This window comes from Pelobates fuscus, chromosome 8 (assembly GCF_036172605.1).
Source record: "Pelobates fuscus isolate aPelFus1 chromosome 8, aPelFus1.pri, whole genome shotgun sequence".
NCBI classification, from domain to species: Eukaryota; Metazoa; Chordata; class Amphibia; order Anura; family Pelobatidae; genus Pelobates; species Pelobates fuscus.
In genome coordinates, this window is record NC_086324.1 from 80,251,193 (window position 1) to 80,262,582 (window position 11,390).

Genomic DNA, 11,390 nt, shown 5'->3' on the forward strand with positions numbered 1-11,390 from the left:
CTATAAAACTAATTCTAAAATATGATGACATTTTTTGAAAAACACACTTTTTCTAACTTTGACCCCCAACACCTGTTATGCATCTAAAACCGCCCCCAAAAAACCTGTGTTAAATAGTTTCTAAATTTTGTCCTGAGTTTAGAAATACCCAAGGTTAACATGTTCTTAGCTTTTTTTGCAAGTTCTAGGGCTATTGTTTTTTCAATATATATATTTTACAAATGTATCAATAGTGACATTGTAACACTGCTATCTGTCATAAACCTCTGAATCACACCTCACATGTACATATTTTTTTAAAGTAGATAACCCAGGGTATTCAATATGGGGTATGTCCAGTCTTTTTTAGTAGCCACTTAGTCACAAACATATTTGCTAGCACTATATTTAACCCTGTAACTTTCCAAGACACCATAAAACCTGTAGATGGGGAGTACTGTTTTACTTGGTAGATTTCACTGAACACAAATTACAGGTCAATCCTTGCCAGAGACTGAAGCCATCAAATACATCTGGACAAAGTGGTAACTGAAACCAAACCGTGAGGGCGTATGTAAGAAATAAGAAGAGAAGATCTCAAGGACATGGGAGTTCCACATAGCAACACAAAACGGACACTACGCAAAGCTGAGGATCTAATACAAAAAATGGGTAAAAAAACAGACAACAATTCAGACTTTGTATGGTGAGAAATCTGAAAGTTGACTGCTTCTCTGAAAAATAAAAGGTGCCCATATCAAATGCATGTGTCTGAAACCAGAGGGAAAGAGACCAAGCAAAGGAGGAAAGTAAATTTGGCCATCAGTTGATGCAGAGAAAGTCTGTTGTTAGCTAGTCAATAGTGTTGTCGCGAACCCGAAATTTTCGGTTCGCGAACGGCGAACGCGAACTTCCGCAAATGTTCGCCAACCGGCGAACCGCGCGAACCGCCATTGACTTCAATGGGCAGGCGAATTTTAAAAACAACAGGGACTCTTTCTGGCCACAATAGTGATGGAAAAGTTGTTTCAAGGGGACTAACACCTGGACTGTGGCATGCCAGAGGGGGATCCATGGCAAAACTCCCATGGAAAATTGCACAGTTGATGCAGAGTCTGCTTTTAATCCATAATAGGGCAGAAATCACCTAACATTGACACCTGTCCTCAAAGCCCAGCCCTGATACACACTGACACAGAGCAGAATAGAGACTGTTCCCCCTACATAGGGTCACTTGGCAGATATGGATTGACACCTGTCCTCAAAACCCCTGATACACACTGACACAGAGCAGAATAGGGACTGTTCCCCCTACATAGGGTCACTTGGCAGATATGGATTGACACCTGTCCTCAAAACCCCTGATACACACTGACACAGAGCAGAATAGGGACTGTTCCCCCTACATAGGGTCACTTGGCAGATATGGATTGACACCTGTCCTCAAAACCCCTGATACACACTGACACAGAGCAGAATAGGGACTGTTCCCCCTACATAGGGTCACTTGGCAGATATGGATTGACACCTGTCCTCAAAACCCCTGATACACACTGACACAGAGCAGAATAGAGACTTTCCCCTGTCCACAGAGACCATGATACACACTGACACAGAGCAGAATAGAGACTGTTCACCGTCCACAGAGACCATGATACACACTGACACAGAGCAGAATAGGGACTGTTCCCCCTACATAGGGTCACTTGGCAGATATGGATTGACACCTGTCCTCAAAACCCCTGATACACACTGACACAGAGCAGAATAGAGACTGTTCCCTGTCCACAGAGACCATGATACACACTGACACAGAGCAGAATAGGGACTGTTACCCCTACATAGGGTCACTTGGCAGATATGGATTGACAAATCCCTGACAAACAGCTACCACATGCAAGGAAGGCAGCAGGGGCGCAAATGACCCACTCCCGACGCGGGAAGGTAGTGACGACAAATAACAATACAGGACTCTTTAGAGGCCCTGTAATTGTAATCAGTCCACTTGAAATCCTTTAACTTTGATCAATTGGAGGGAAGTCTGGTGCAGAGCCACTGACCCATGCGCAGGGCCAGCCTTAGGCCTTTGGGCGCCCTGTGCAAGAAATCTTCACCCTGTCACTCCCATGTGCAAGAAATCTTCACCCTGTCATAGGGTCACTTGGCAGATATGGATTGACAAATCCCTGACAAACAGCTACCACATGCAAGGAAGGCAGCAGGGGCGCAAATGACCCACTCCCGACGCGGGAAGGTAGTGACGACAAATAACAATACAGGACTCTTTAGAGGCCCTGTAATTGTAATCAGTCCACTTGAAATCCTTTAACTTTGATCAATTGGAGGGAAGTCTGGTGCAGAGCCACTGACCCATGCGCAGGGCCAGCCTTAGGCCTTTGGGCGCCCTGTGCAAGAAATCTTCACCCTGTCACACCCATGTGCAAGAAATCTTCACCCTGTCACACACACACACACACAGGCAGACAGCCATACACACGCACACACACAACTGCGACTGACTAGGTTTGTCACCTCCTCAAAAGGACGCATGAGCCTACAGGCATTGCGCATGAGCGTCCAGTAACGTGGCAAAAGAATTCCCAGCTCCCCAGAGGCTGTCCTAGCACCCCGGTCATACAAATATTCATTAACAGCTTTTTCTTGTTGGAGAAGGCGGTCGAACATTAGGAGTGTTGAATTCCAACGTGTAGGGCTGTCGCAAATCAAGCGCCTCACTGGCATGTTGTTTCGCCGCTGGATATCGGCAAAGTGAGCCATGGCCGTGTAGGAACGCCTGAAATGGCCACACACCTTCCTGGCCTGCTTCAGGACGTCCTGTAAGCCTGTGTACTTATGCACAAAGCGTTGTACGATCAGAATACATACATGTGCCATGCACGGCACATGTGTCAACTTGCCCAACTTCAATGCCGCTATCAAATTTTTTCCGTTGTCACACACCACTTTGCCGATATCTAGTTGCTGCGGAGTCAGCCACTTTTCCACCTGTGCGTTCAGGGCGGACAGGAGTGCTTGTCCGGTGTGACTCTCTGCTTTCAAGCAAGTCAAACGCAAGACGGCGTGACACTGCCGTATCCGGGATGTGGAATAGTACCTGGGGAGCTGGGGGGGTGCCGTTGATGTGGAGCAAGAAGCAGCGGCACAAGAGGACTCAGCCGAGGAGGTTATGGAAGAGGATGGAGTAGGAGGAGTAGAGGAGGTGGCAGCAGGACTGCCTGCAATTCGTGGCGGTGTCACCAACTCCTCTGCAATGCCACGCATTCCTTGCTTGTCAGCCGTCAGCAGGTTTACCCAATGCGCAGTGTAGGTGATATACCTGCCCTGACCATGCTTTGCAGACCAGGTATCAGTGGTCAGATGGACCCTTGCCCCAACACTGTGTGCCAGACATGCCATGACTTCCTTTTGCACAATCGAGTACAAGTTGGGGATTGCCTTTTGTGAAAAGAAATTCCGGCCGGGTACCTTCCACTGCGGTGTCCCAATAGCTACAAATTTTTTGAACGCCTCAGACTCAACCAGATTGTATGGTAAAAGCTGGCGGGCTAATAGTTCGGACAAGCCAGCTGTCAGACGCTGGGCAAGGGGGTGACTTGGTGACATTGGCTTCTTACGCTCAAACATGTCCTTGACAGAAACACATGACTGTGGGCAGATGAGCGGGAACTGCTCAAGGCGGGAGACGGAGTGGCGGATGGTTGAGAGGGGGCAAGAAGGACAGCAGTGGTTGACGTGGCTGAAGATGCTGGACCAGGAGGAGGATGGCGGCTTAGAGTAGGCGTGCTGCTTGTACTCATTTGTGATGTGAGATCATGTGCCTACGCAAAGCAGTTGTACCTAGGTGGGTGTTGGACCTCCCACGACTCAGTTTCCTTTGGCACAGGTTGCAAATGGCATCGCTGTTGTCAGAGGCAGACACACAAAACAAATGCCACACTGCTGAGCTCTGCAATGACGGCATTCTGGTGGTGGACACAGCATGCGTTGATTGGCGTGCTGTCGGGCTGACCCCGGGTGCCGATGCATGCTGTCTGACTGTGCCACTAGCTCCTTGCGACGACCCCCCCTGCTTCCAACTCGTCTCCTCCTCCTCTCTGTCTCCCCATCTGAACTTTTGCCCTGTTCTTCTTCTTGCCGAGCGGGCACCCACGTGGCATCCATGGACGCATCGTCATCATCAACCGCTTCGCTTGTATCTGACAACTCAGAAAAGGAAGCAGCAGCGGGTACAACATCATCATCATCATCACACCGTACCTCCATGTGTTTAATGCTGCCTGCCTGAGACATATCCCTGTTATCTACATCCTCTAGCAATAATGGTTGCGCATCACTCATTTCTTCAAACGGGTGTGTGAATAACTCCTCTGACATACCAAGTAAAGCGGCTGTGGTGCTAGTTTTGGTGGTGGCGGCAGGCGGGTGAGTGCTATCTTGAGAGGTGCCTGAAGCTAAGCTGGAGGAGGATGGTGCGTCAAGGTTCCGAGCGGAGGCTGTACAAGATTGGGTGTCCTGTGTTAGCCAGTCAACTAAGTCCTCAGAACTTTTCAAGTTCAGGGTACGTGGCTTCTGAAAACTGGGCATTATTCTAGGGCAAAAGGGAATCACAGCACCACGACCACGACGGCCCCTGCGGGGTGGCCTGCCTCTGCCTGTCATTTTTTTGGGGATTAGTGGTACTATGCGTGCAAGCTACTGTGAGACCAGATATGATTGGCAATGTGCACTGGAACAGTTCTGCAGAGCACACGCTGAAGGAAGGACTGACAGAGCCGCTTGAAGACAAGTAACTGCTATTCAATCTATAACAGTGAAAAACAAATTTTGGTTTTAAAAGCACGCTATAGAGACACCAGATATGATTGGCAATGTGCACTGGAACAGTTCTGCAGAGCACACACTGTAGGCCTGAGACACCCGCTTGAAGACAAGTAACTGCTATTCAATCTATAACAGTGAAAAACAAATTTTGGTTTTAAAAGCACGCTATAGAGAAACCAGATATGATTGGCAATGTGCACTGGAACAGTTCTGCAGAGCACACACTGTAGGCCTGAGACACCCGCTTGAAGACAAGTAACTGCTATTCAATCTATAACAGTGAAAAACAAATTTTGGTTTTAAAAGCACGCTATAGAGACACCAAATATGATTGGCAACTGTCAAAGCACGCTGGAACAGGTCTACAGAGCACACGCTGAAGTAGGCCTGACACCCAGACGCTTGCAGACAACTAACTGATCTTCTATTACAGTGAAAAAAATGATTTCTTTAAAATCTAAAGCTTAACCAATTGTTAAAACAGATATAAGTGGTGGCACTGGGCAAGTAGGCACAGTATCCAATGTGAACCTCACACAGAAGCTGGCAGGCAGGCAACTGCTCTTCTATTACAGTGGAAAAAAATTATTTCTTTTAAATCTAAAGCTTAACCAATTGTTAAAACAGATATGAGTGGTGGCACTGGGCTAGTGGGCACAGTATCCAATGTGAACCTCACACAGAAGCTGGCAGGCAGGCAACTGCTCTTCTATTACAGTGGAAACAAAATTTTGGTTGTAAAAGCACGCTATAGAGACACAAGATATGAGTGGCAACTGTCAAAGCACGCTGGCAGGGTTGTGCAGGGCACACGCTGAAGGAAGGCCTGACAGAGCCGCTTGAAGGACACTGACTGTCTGCTATTAGCTTACACTGGAAACCTTTTTTCTTTGAAAAAGCACGCTAAAGAGACACCAGATATGATTGGCAACTGTCAAAGCACGCTGGCACAGGTCTGCAGAGCACACGCTGAAGTAGGCCTGACACCCAGACGCTTGCAGACAACTAACTGCTCTTCTATTACAGTGAAAAAAAATGATTTATTTTAAATGTAAAGCTTAACCAATTGTTAAAACAGATATGAGTGGTGGCACTGGGCAAGTAGGCACAGTATCCAATGCGAACCTCACACAGAAGCTGGCAGGCAGGCAACTGCTCTACTATTACAGTGGAATCAAAATTTTGGTTGTAAAAGCACGCTATAGAGACACAAGATATGAGTGGCAACTGTCAAAGTACGCTGGCAGGGTTGTGCAGGGCACACGCTGAAGGAAGGCCTGACAGAGCCGCTTGAAGGACACTGACTGTCTGCTATTAGCTTACACTGGAAACCTTTTTTCTTTGTAAAAGCACGCTAAAGAGACACCAGATATGATTGGCAACTGTCAAAGCACGCTGGCACAGGTCTGCAGAGCACACGCTGAAGTAGGCCTGACACCCAGATGCTTGCAGACAACTAACTGATCTTCTATTACAGTGAAAAAAAATGATTTCTTTAAAATCTAAAGCTTAACCAATTGTTAAAACAGATATGAGTGGTGGCACTGGGCAAGTAGGCACAGTATCCAATGTGAACCTCACACAGAAGCTGGCAGGCAGGCAACTGCTCTTCTATTACAGTGGAAAAAAAATATTTATTTTAAATCTAAAGCTTAACCAATTGTTAAAACAGATATGAGTGGTGGCACTGGGCTAGTGGGCACAGTATCCAATGTGAACCTCACACAGAAGCTGGCAGGCAGGCAACTGCTCTTCTATTACAGTGAAAAAAATGATTTATTTAAAATCTAAAGCTTAACCAATTGTTAAAACAGATATGAGTGGTGGCACTGACTGTGCAAATGGGCAAGGCATCCAACCTCACACAGAAGCTGGCAGGCAGGCAACTGCTCTTCTATTACAGTGAAAAAAAAATATTTATTTTAAATGTAAAGCTTAACCAATTGTTAAAACAGATATGAGTGGTGGCACTGGGCAAATAGGCACAGTATCCAATGTGAACCTCACACAGAAGCTGGCAGGCAGGCACCTGCAATTACATTACACAGGAAAAAAAAAAAAGCAGCCTGATGTTATAGCCCTAAAAAGGGCTTTTTGGGGGGCTGTCCTTACAGCAGAGATCAGATGAGTCCTTCAGGATTGTAGTGGACACTGAATACCCTAGCCTAGCTATCAATTTCCCTATCTAATCAGCAGCAGCTAAACTTTCCCTCCTCTCACTAAGCATGCATCTTCCGAATGAATCGAAAATGGATGCTGGGAGGGAGGTTGGAGGGTGTGGAAGGGAGGGAGTTCTGCTGATTGGCTGGAATGTGTCTGCTGACCGAGAGGCACAGGGTCAAAGTTTGCCCAATGATGATGAATAGGGGGCGGATTAACTGCTAAGTTCGCCGGGAACTGTTCGCCGGCGGACAGTTCGGTACATCACTACTAGTCAATCTCAATAAAACCTAAGAACACTATCAACATCCCACAAATATGCATATTTAGGGGCTGGTGGACGCTTAAGTTTAATGCTCTGAAGCAACCAGCAAATAAGAGGATTCTGACCAACCGGTGTCCCCTGCAAGTGAGTCTCTGAGATAGCTAACCAAATCACATTAATAGAACAATAAGGCTGTCCTGATGAAAAAAAGAGATAAAAGGAAAATTCTGTAGTAATGTGTTAGCAAGATAATAGAATGACCACCAGGTTCAGCAAAGAGTTTTATAGATCCTGCACAGCAACTGTGATCACAGTGAGACCTTAGCAAGCAAAAGTCTAACATGGAAATAAAAACAAGGATTTTTATACAGTAGAAAATGGGGAAACAGAACATGAGCCATCTCCCAATATGATCAATGTTCTTACACTTTAAGTTCAAGTTTAGGTTACCATTAAAATATATAAATCTCTCCTGGACATGTGCCTTTGAACATGAAACTACAACTGAACAAGTACATTTAGAGATTTAACCCATTTAGGTCTGTTCTGGACCTTCAAACTAAGCAATGCCCAGGTTAACATTGTCACGGCAAGGGTGCATAATTTAATATTACATTATGGAATATTGTCCTTTAATGTAAGTTGTGTAGTAAATGGCAGAGTTGGTATTGTCGAGGTCAAAAGGGGCTACATCTTTTGAAGCTGGGACCCCCACAGAGGTCAGATGACAAAAGGGGTGGTATGAATGGCATAGCAATGTGAAAAGAATTTTACCATATGGATGTGAAGTAATCAAGGCTCTGCAAGGTGTGAGGTTCTACACTCAAAGTCTGAATGTCTCTTCATCCATTTGGCATGTACCTTGGTAATGATATTAGTTTCATGAAGACCCTTGTGTTCCAGTATCATATCCAAGAGAAGCATTAATACTTACCCACAGCTTAATAATTAAGCCTAATTTTTAATATATTTGGCATGGGACAACTTAAACCGTTTGGCAGGAATTGTGATGTCTGTCCTATTGGATCGTGGGTAGGGCGTGCAACATGTCTATGGAATGTGAAAATAATAACAAATTTGTAGATGCAATCATTATTTATGTGGCAGGTACATAAGAGAAGATAGAACCAAATGTTTCCATTTTGATTGATGTGGGTCTGGACACAAGGGGGTGGTCACTTAGTATCTCTATAGATACGCCTTAACTCCACCTCTGGGTGAGGCGTGGTAATCCACAGGGTATATCTCTAATGATCCTGAAGGGTGCTAGTGTACTTGCTTGGGGGTCAGAATCTAATTCTAAGTGAGTCACCCTATTTCCTTGCCAGAGACCCCCTGGACAGCAGTTGTACTTTGAAAACCTAAGTGAGTACAGTAATTAGGACTTCTGTATTTTATCCTTTTTGTTTTTATCTGTTGTTGTGCTGCTCACGGTGCCTAGGGAGATATCAGCTATGCCTCACTGATGATGCCTAACAAGGCTGAAACGATCGTCTGGGGTTGCTGTGTCTCTCGTGCAGAGGGAACTTGCTGGCATTTTGGATCTGGACTGCCCATATGGGTGGGACCAGTCTGATATGTTTCAGAGAGGTTCTCTCTGTAATTGCACAAGATGAGCAAAAACCAGCTTGAGAAGTGAGCGGGGACCAACCGAAGGGCAGGCTATTTCAGCTGCTGCCCATTCTCAGTATTCTCTTGCGACCCATTTTATACTCACCTTTCTTATTATGAAGAAGTTCCAAATTGACACCATCATAGGCCAGCATATTCAATAAAATCCAAATTGATACAAAGAGGAATAAAATTAAAGCTCACCTTATTTAGAGCATTATTGGCTCTGAGGTTATTAGTTTGGTATTAGATTCTGGAGTGACACCTCCCCAATTACAGACCTGGATCCTAAAATATAAAATGCTGGCAACAGTGCTATAGCCTTGAAATGTATTAGCATTGAAAAAAACAATATAAATCCAATAAGATTGCACTTAATATAAAAGTCCAGCATAATAAAATGTGAAAATGCTCTTCACTTTAAAAGCTTCTTCAGTCAGCCATATTGTATGCAGCTTCCAGTTTTCCATTATTTAAAGGTCACGCCCTATTAAGGGCATGACCATGTGGTTCACTTTCAACCAATGGTGATTATGTAAGGGCATTCTGCCATTTCGTCCTAGCCTCTGTGCCGTTCTTCATCTTTGGTCAGTTCCCCATTGCCGGCCAAATCAGAAAGTCTCTGTCCATTTGCCTTGAGAAAGCTGGCCTGCAGTTGGAACGGTAGGCATTACGGTTGCAAGAGGTTCCTTTTGAGAATCTCTCCCGAGTTCATCCTTGGCCACCACGGCCCAAGCCTCTGGAATACTGGAAGCCTTGCCTGCTTCCTTCCCTTCAGGAAGATGGGTTCCAGTCGTGTATTATAAGTGCCCGAAACGGCTAGTGGCATGTCTCCATTGACGACCCCTTGTTTAATGATATAAACACATAAATACATTCACATGTTTATTTAATTATTTTATGAAGGCATCTGTGCATAACCTCTCTGCATAATTAGCTTTGTTGCTGAAAGCCAAGCTCTTTGGCACTTAGATAATACAATCTCTAATTTATGTGATACAGTGCTGCACAACCATTTTCTGAAAAGAGTGTCACATTAATATTCCCCAGGAAGCAGAAGCAAATCTTTGCCCATTCCATGGATCAAACATGGGTTGGCCTGCCACTCATCGAGAATCAAGTGCACTTGTTCATTGTCCTTGTTCATGCATAGGCAGTGTGGACATGTGCGCTGGGTTTTTGATGCACCTGAGGGGTGCTTTGTACTTGGTAAACTTGAGTTTAGCCCCTTCGCCTTTCCAGTGGCATTTCTTTGGGCAGGATTACTTGTTGGAAAAGGAGTTAGACTCATCTTAGTTGGCCCTATAGTTGCTGTATTTAGAGACAGACTTGGCCATCTGGGAATTCTTTAGAAAGTGCCTTCTCAAATGATGCAGCCACAGTCACATTAATCATCACTTATCCATGGTAGGGATTTGAAAGTTTCCATGGTAGAGCAGTAATAGTCACTGTAAGTTGGGGCTCACCCAAATAAAGGCACCACAGGCTTGGTAATATGTAATGGCCATACAGACAGCAATAACAAATGGAGGCACAAAAGGCAGAAGAAGCCAGGAGGGAGGTAACTATTCAAATGTGAAAATAAGCAAATCTACTAAAAGCGATGCAGATAGGTGTAGAGAACCTGATTTGCAATTCTCTACAGCATCGGATCAGGAGGACAAAAAAAAGGCAGCCATGGATCTCGCAAGATGCGAGATCCACGAGGGCCAACGCTATCCCATGAGCCGCTTGGACCAACGGTTTTGTCCCATAATCAAATTATTAGTTACAACTCTTTCTAGATTGCGTAATCCTCTATGTACAATATTAAGATGTGTGTGTAAAATCTTAATAATAGGATCATTCCATAATAAATGTTAGTTATTTTTAATCATTTTCCTTGACATTTTGACTGCCTGAGAATTGACAATTGAAGATAGGCAAAGGCTGTGAGTTTTGATGGCATGTTCAGAATTTCCAAACCGGCCAGGGTGAGATTCAGGAACGGACAGAAAAAGGCGGCTGTCATGAATGCAATCAGGGGTCACTTTTCCTACACATTCAAAATTTCTCTCTTACCTTCTATGTATTTTTTTTCGAGAAGCACACTGACATGGTGCAGATCACTCCAGCCCTTCACCACCCTCCTCCATGCACACAACATCAGCTATCGGTGGCGACCATCCCACACATTGCTAGTACAACAGGGGGAGGCCTCGTATCCAATCCAGGATCTTAAGGGGGCAACAACACTCTTAGGTACTCTGGGCCTCCCACGGTACTCTCTGGACAAAGCTAGGCTGAACACGGCCACTGAACTTCCCAGATGGGATTCAACGAATATCACCCCATTTGTACCCCAAATGCCTCCGTCGGACATGTATGCAGCCGTCACAACCTGAACCCTCTATGTCGGCCTGCTAAGATGGGCATCAAATACCCATTGTTTACCATCGACATTTCACACAGTTATTTCTGTATAGTTCACAGTTTTAACCCTTTAAAAAAAAAAAAAAGTTTGAACCCATTAAATGCGCAGACTTGGCACCGC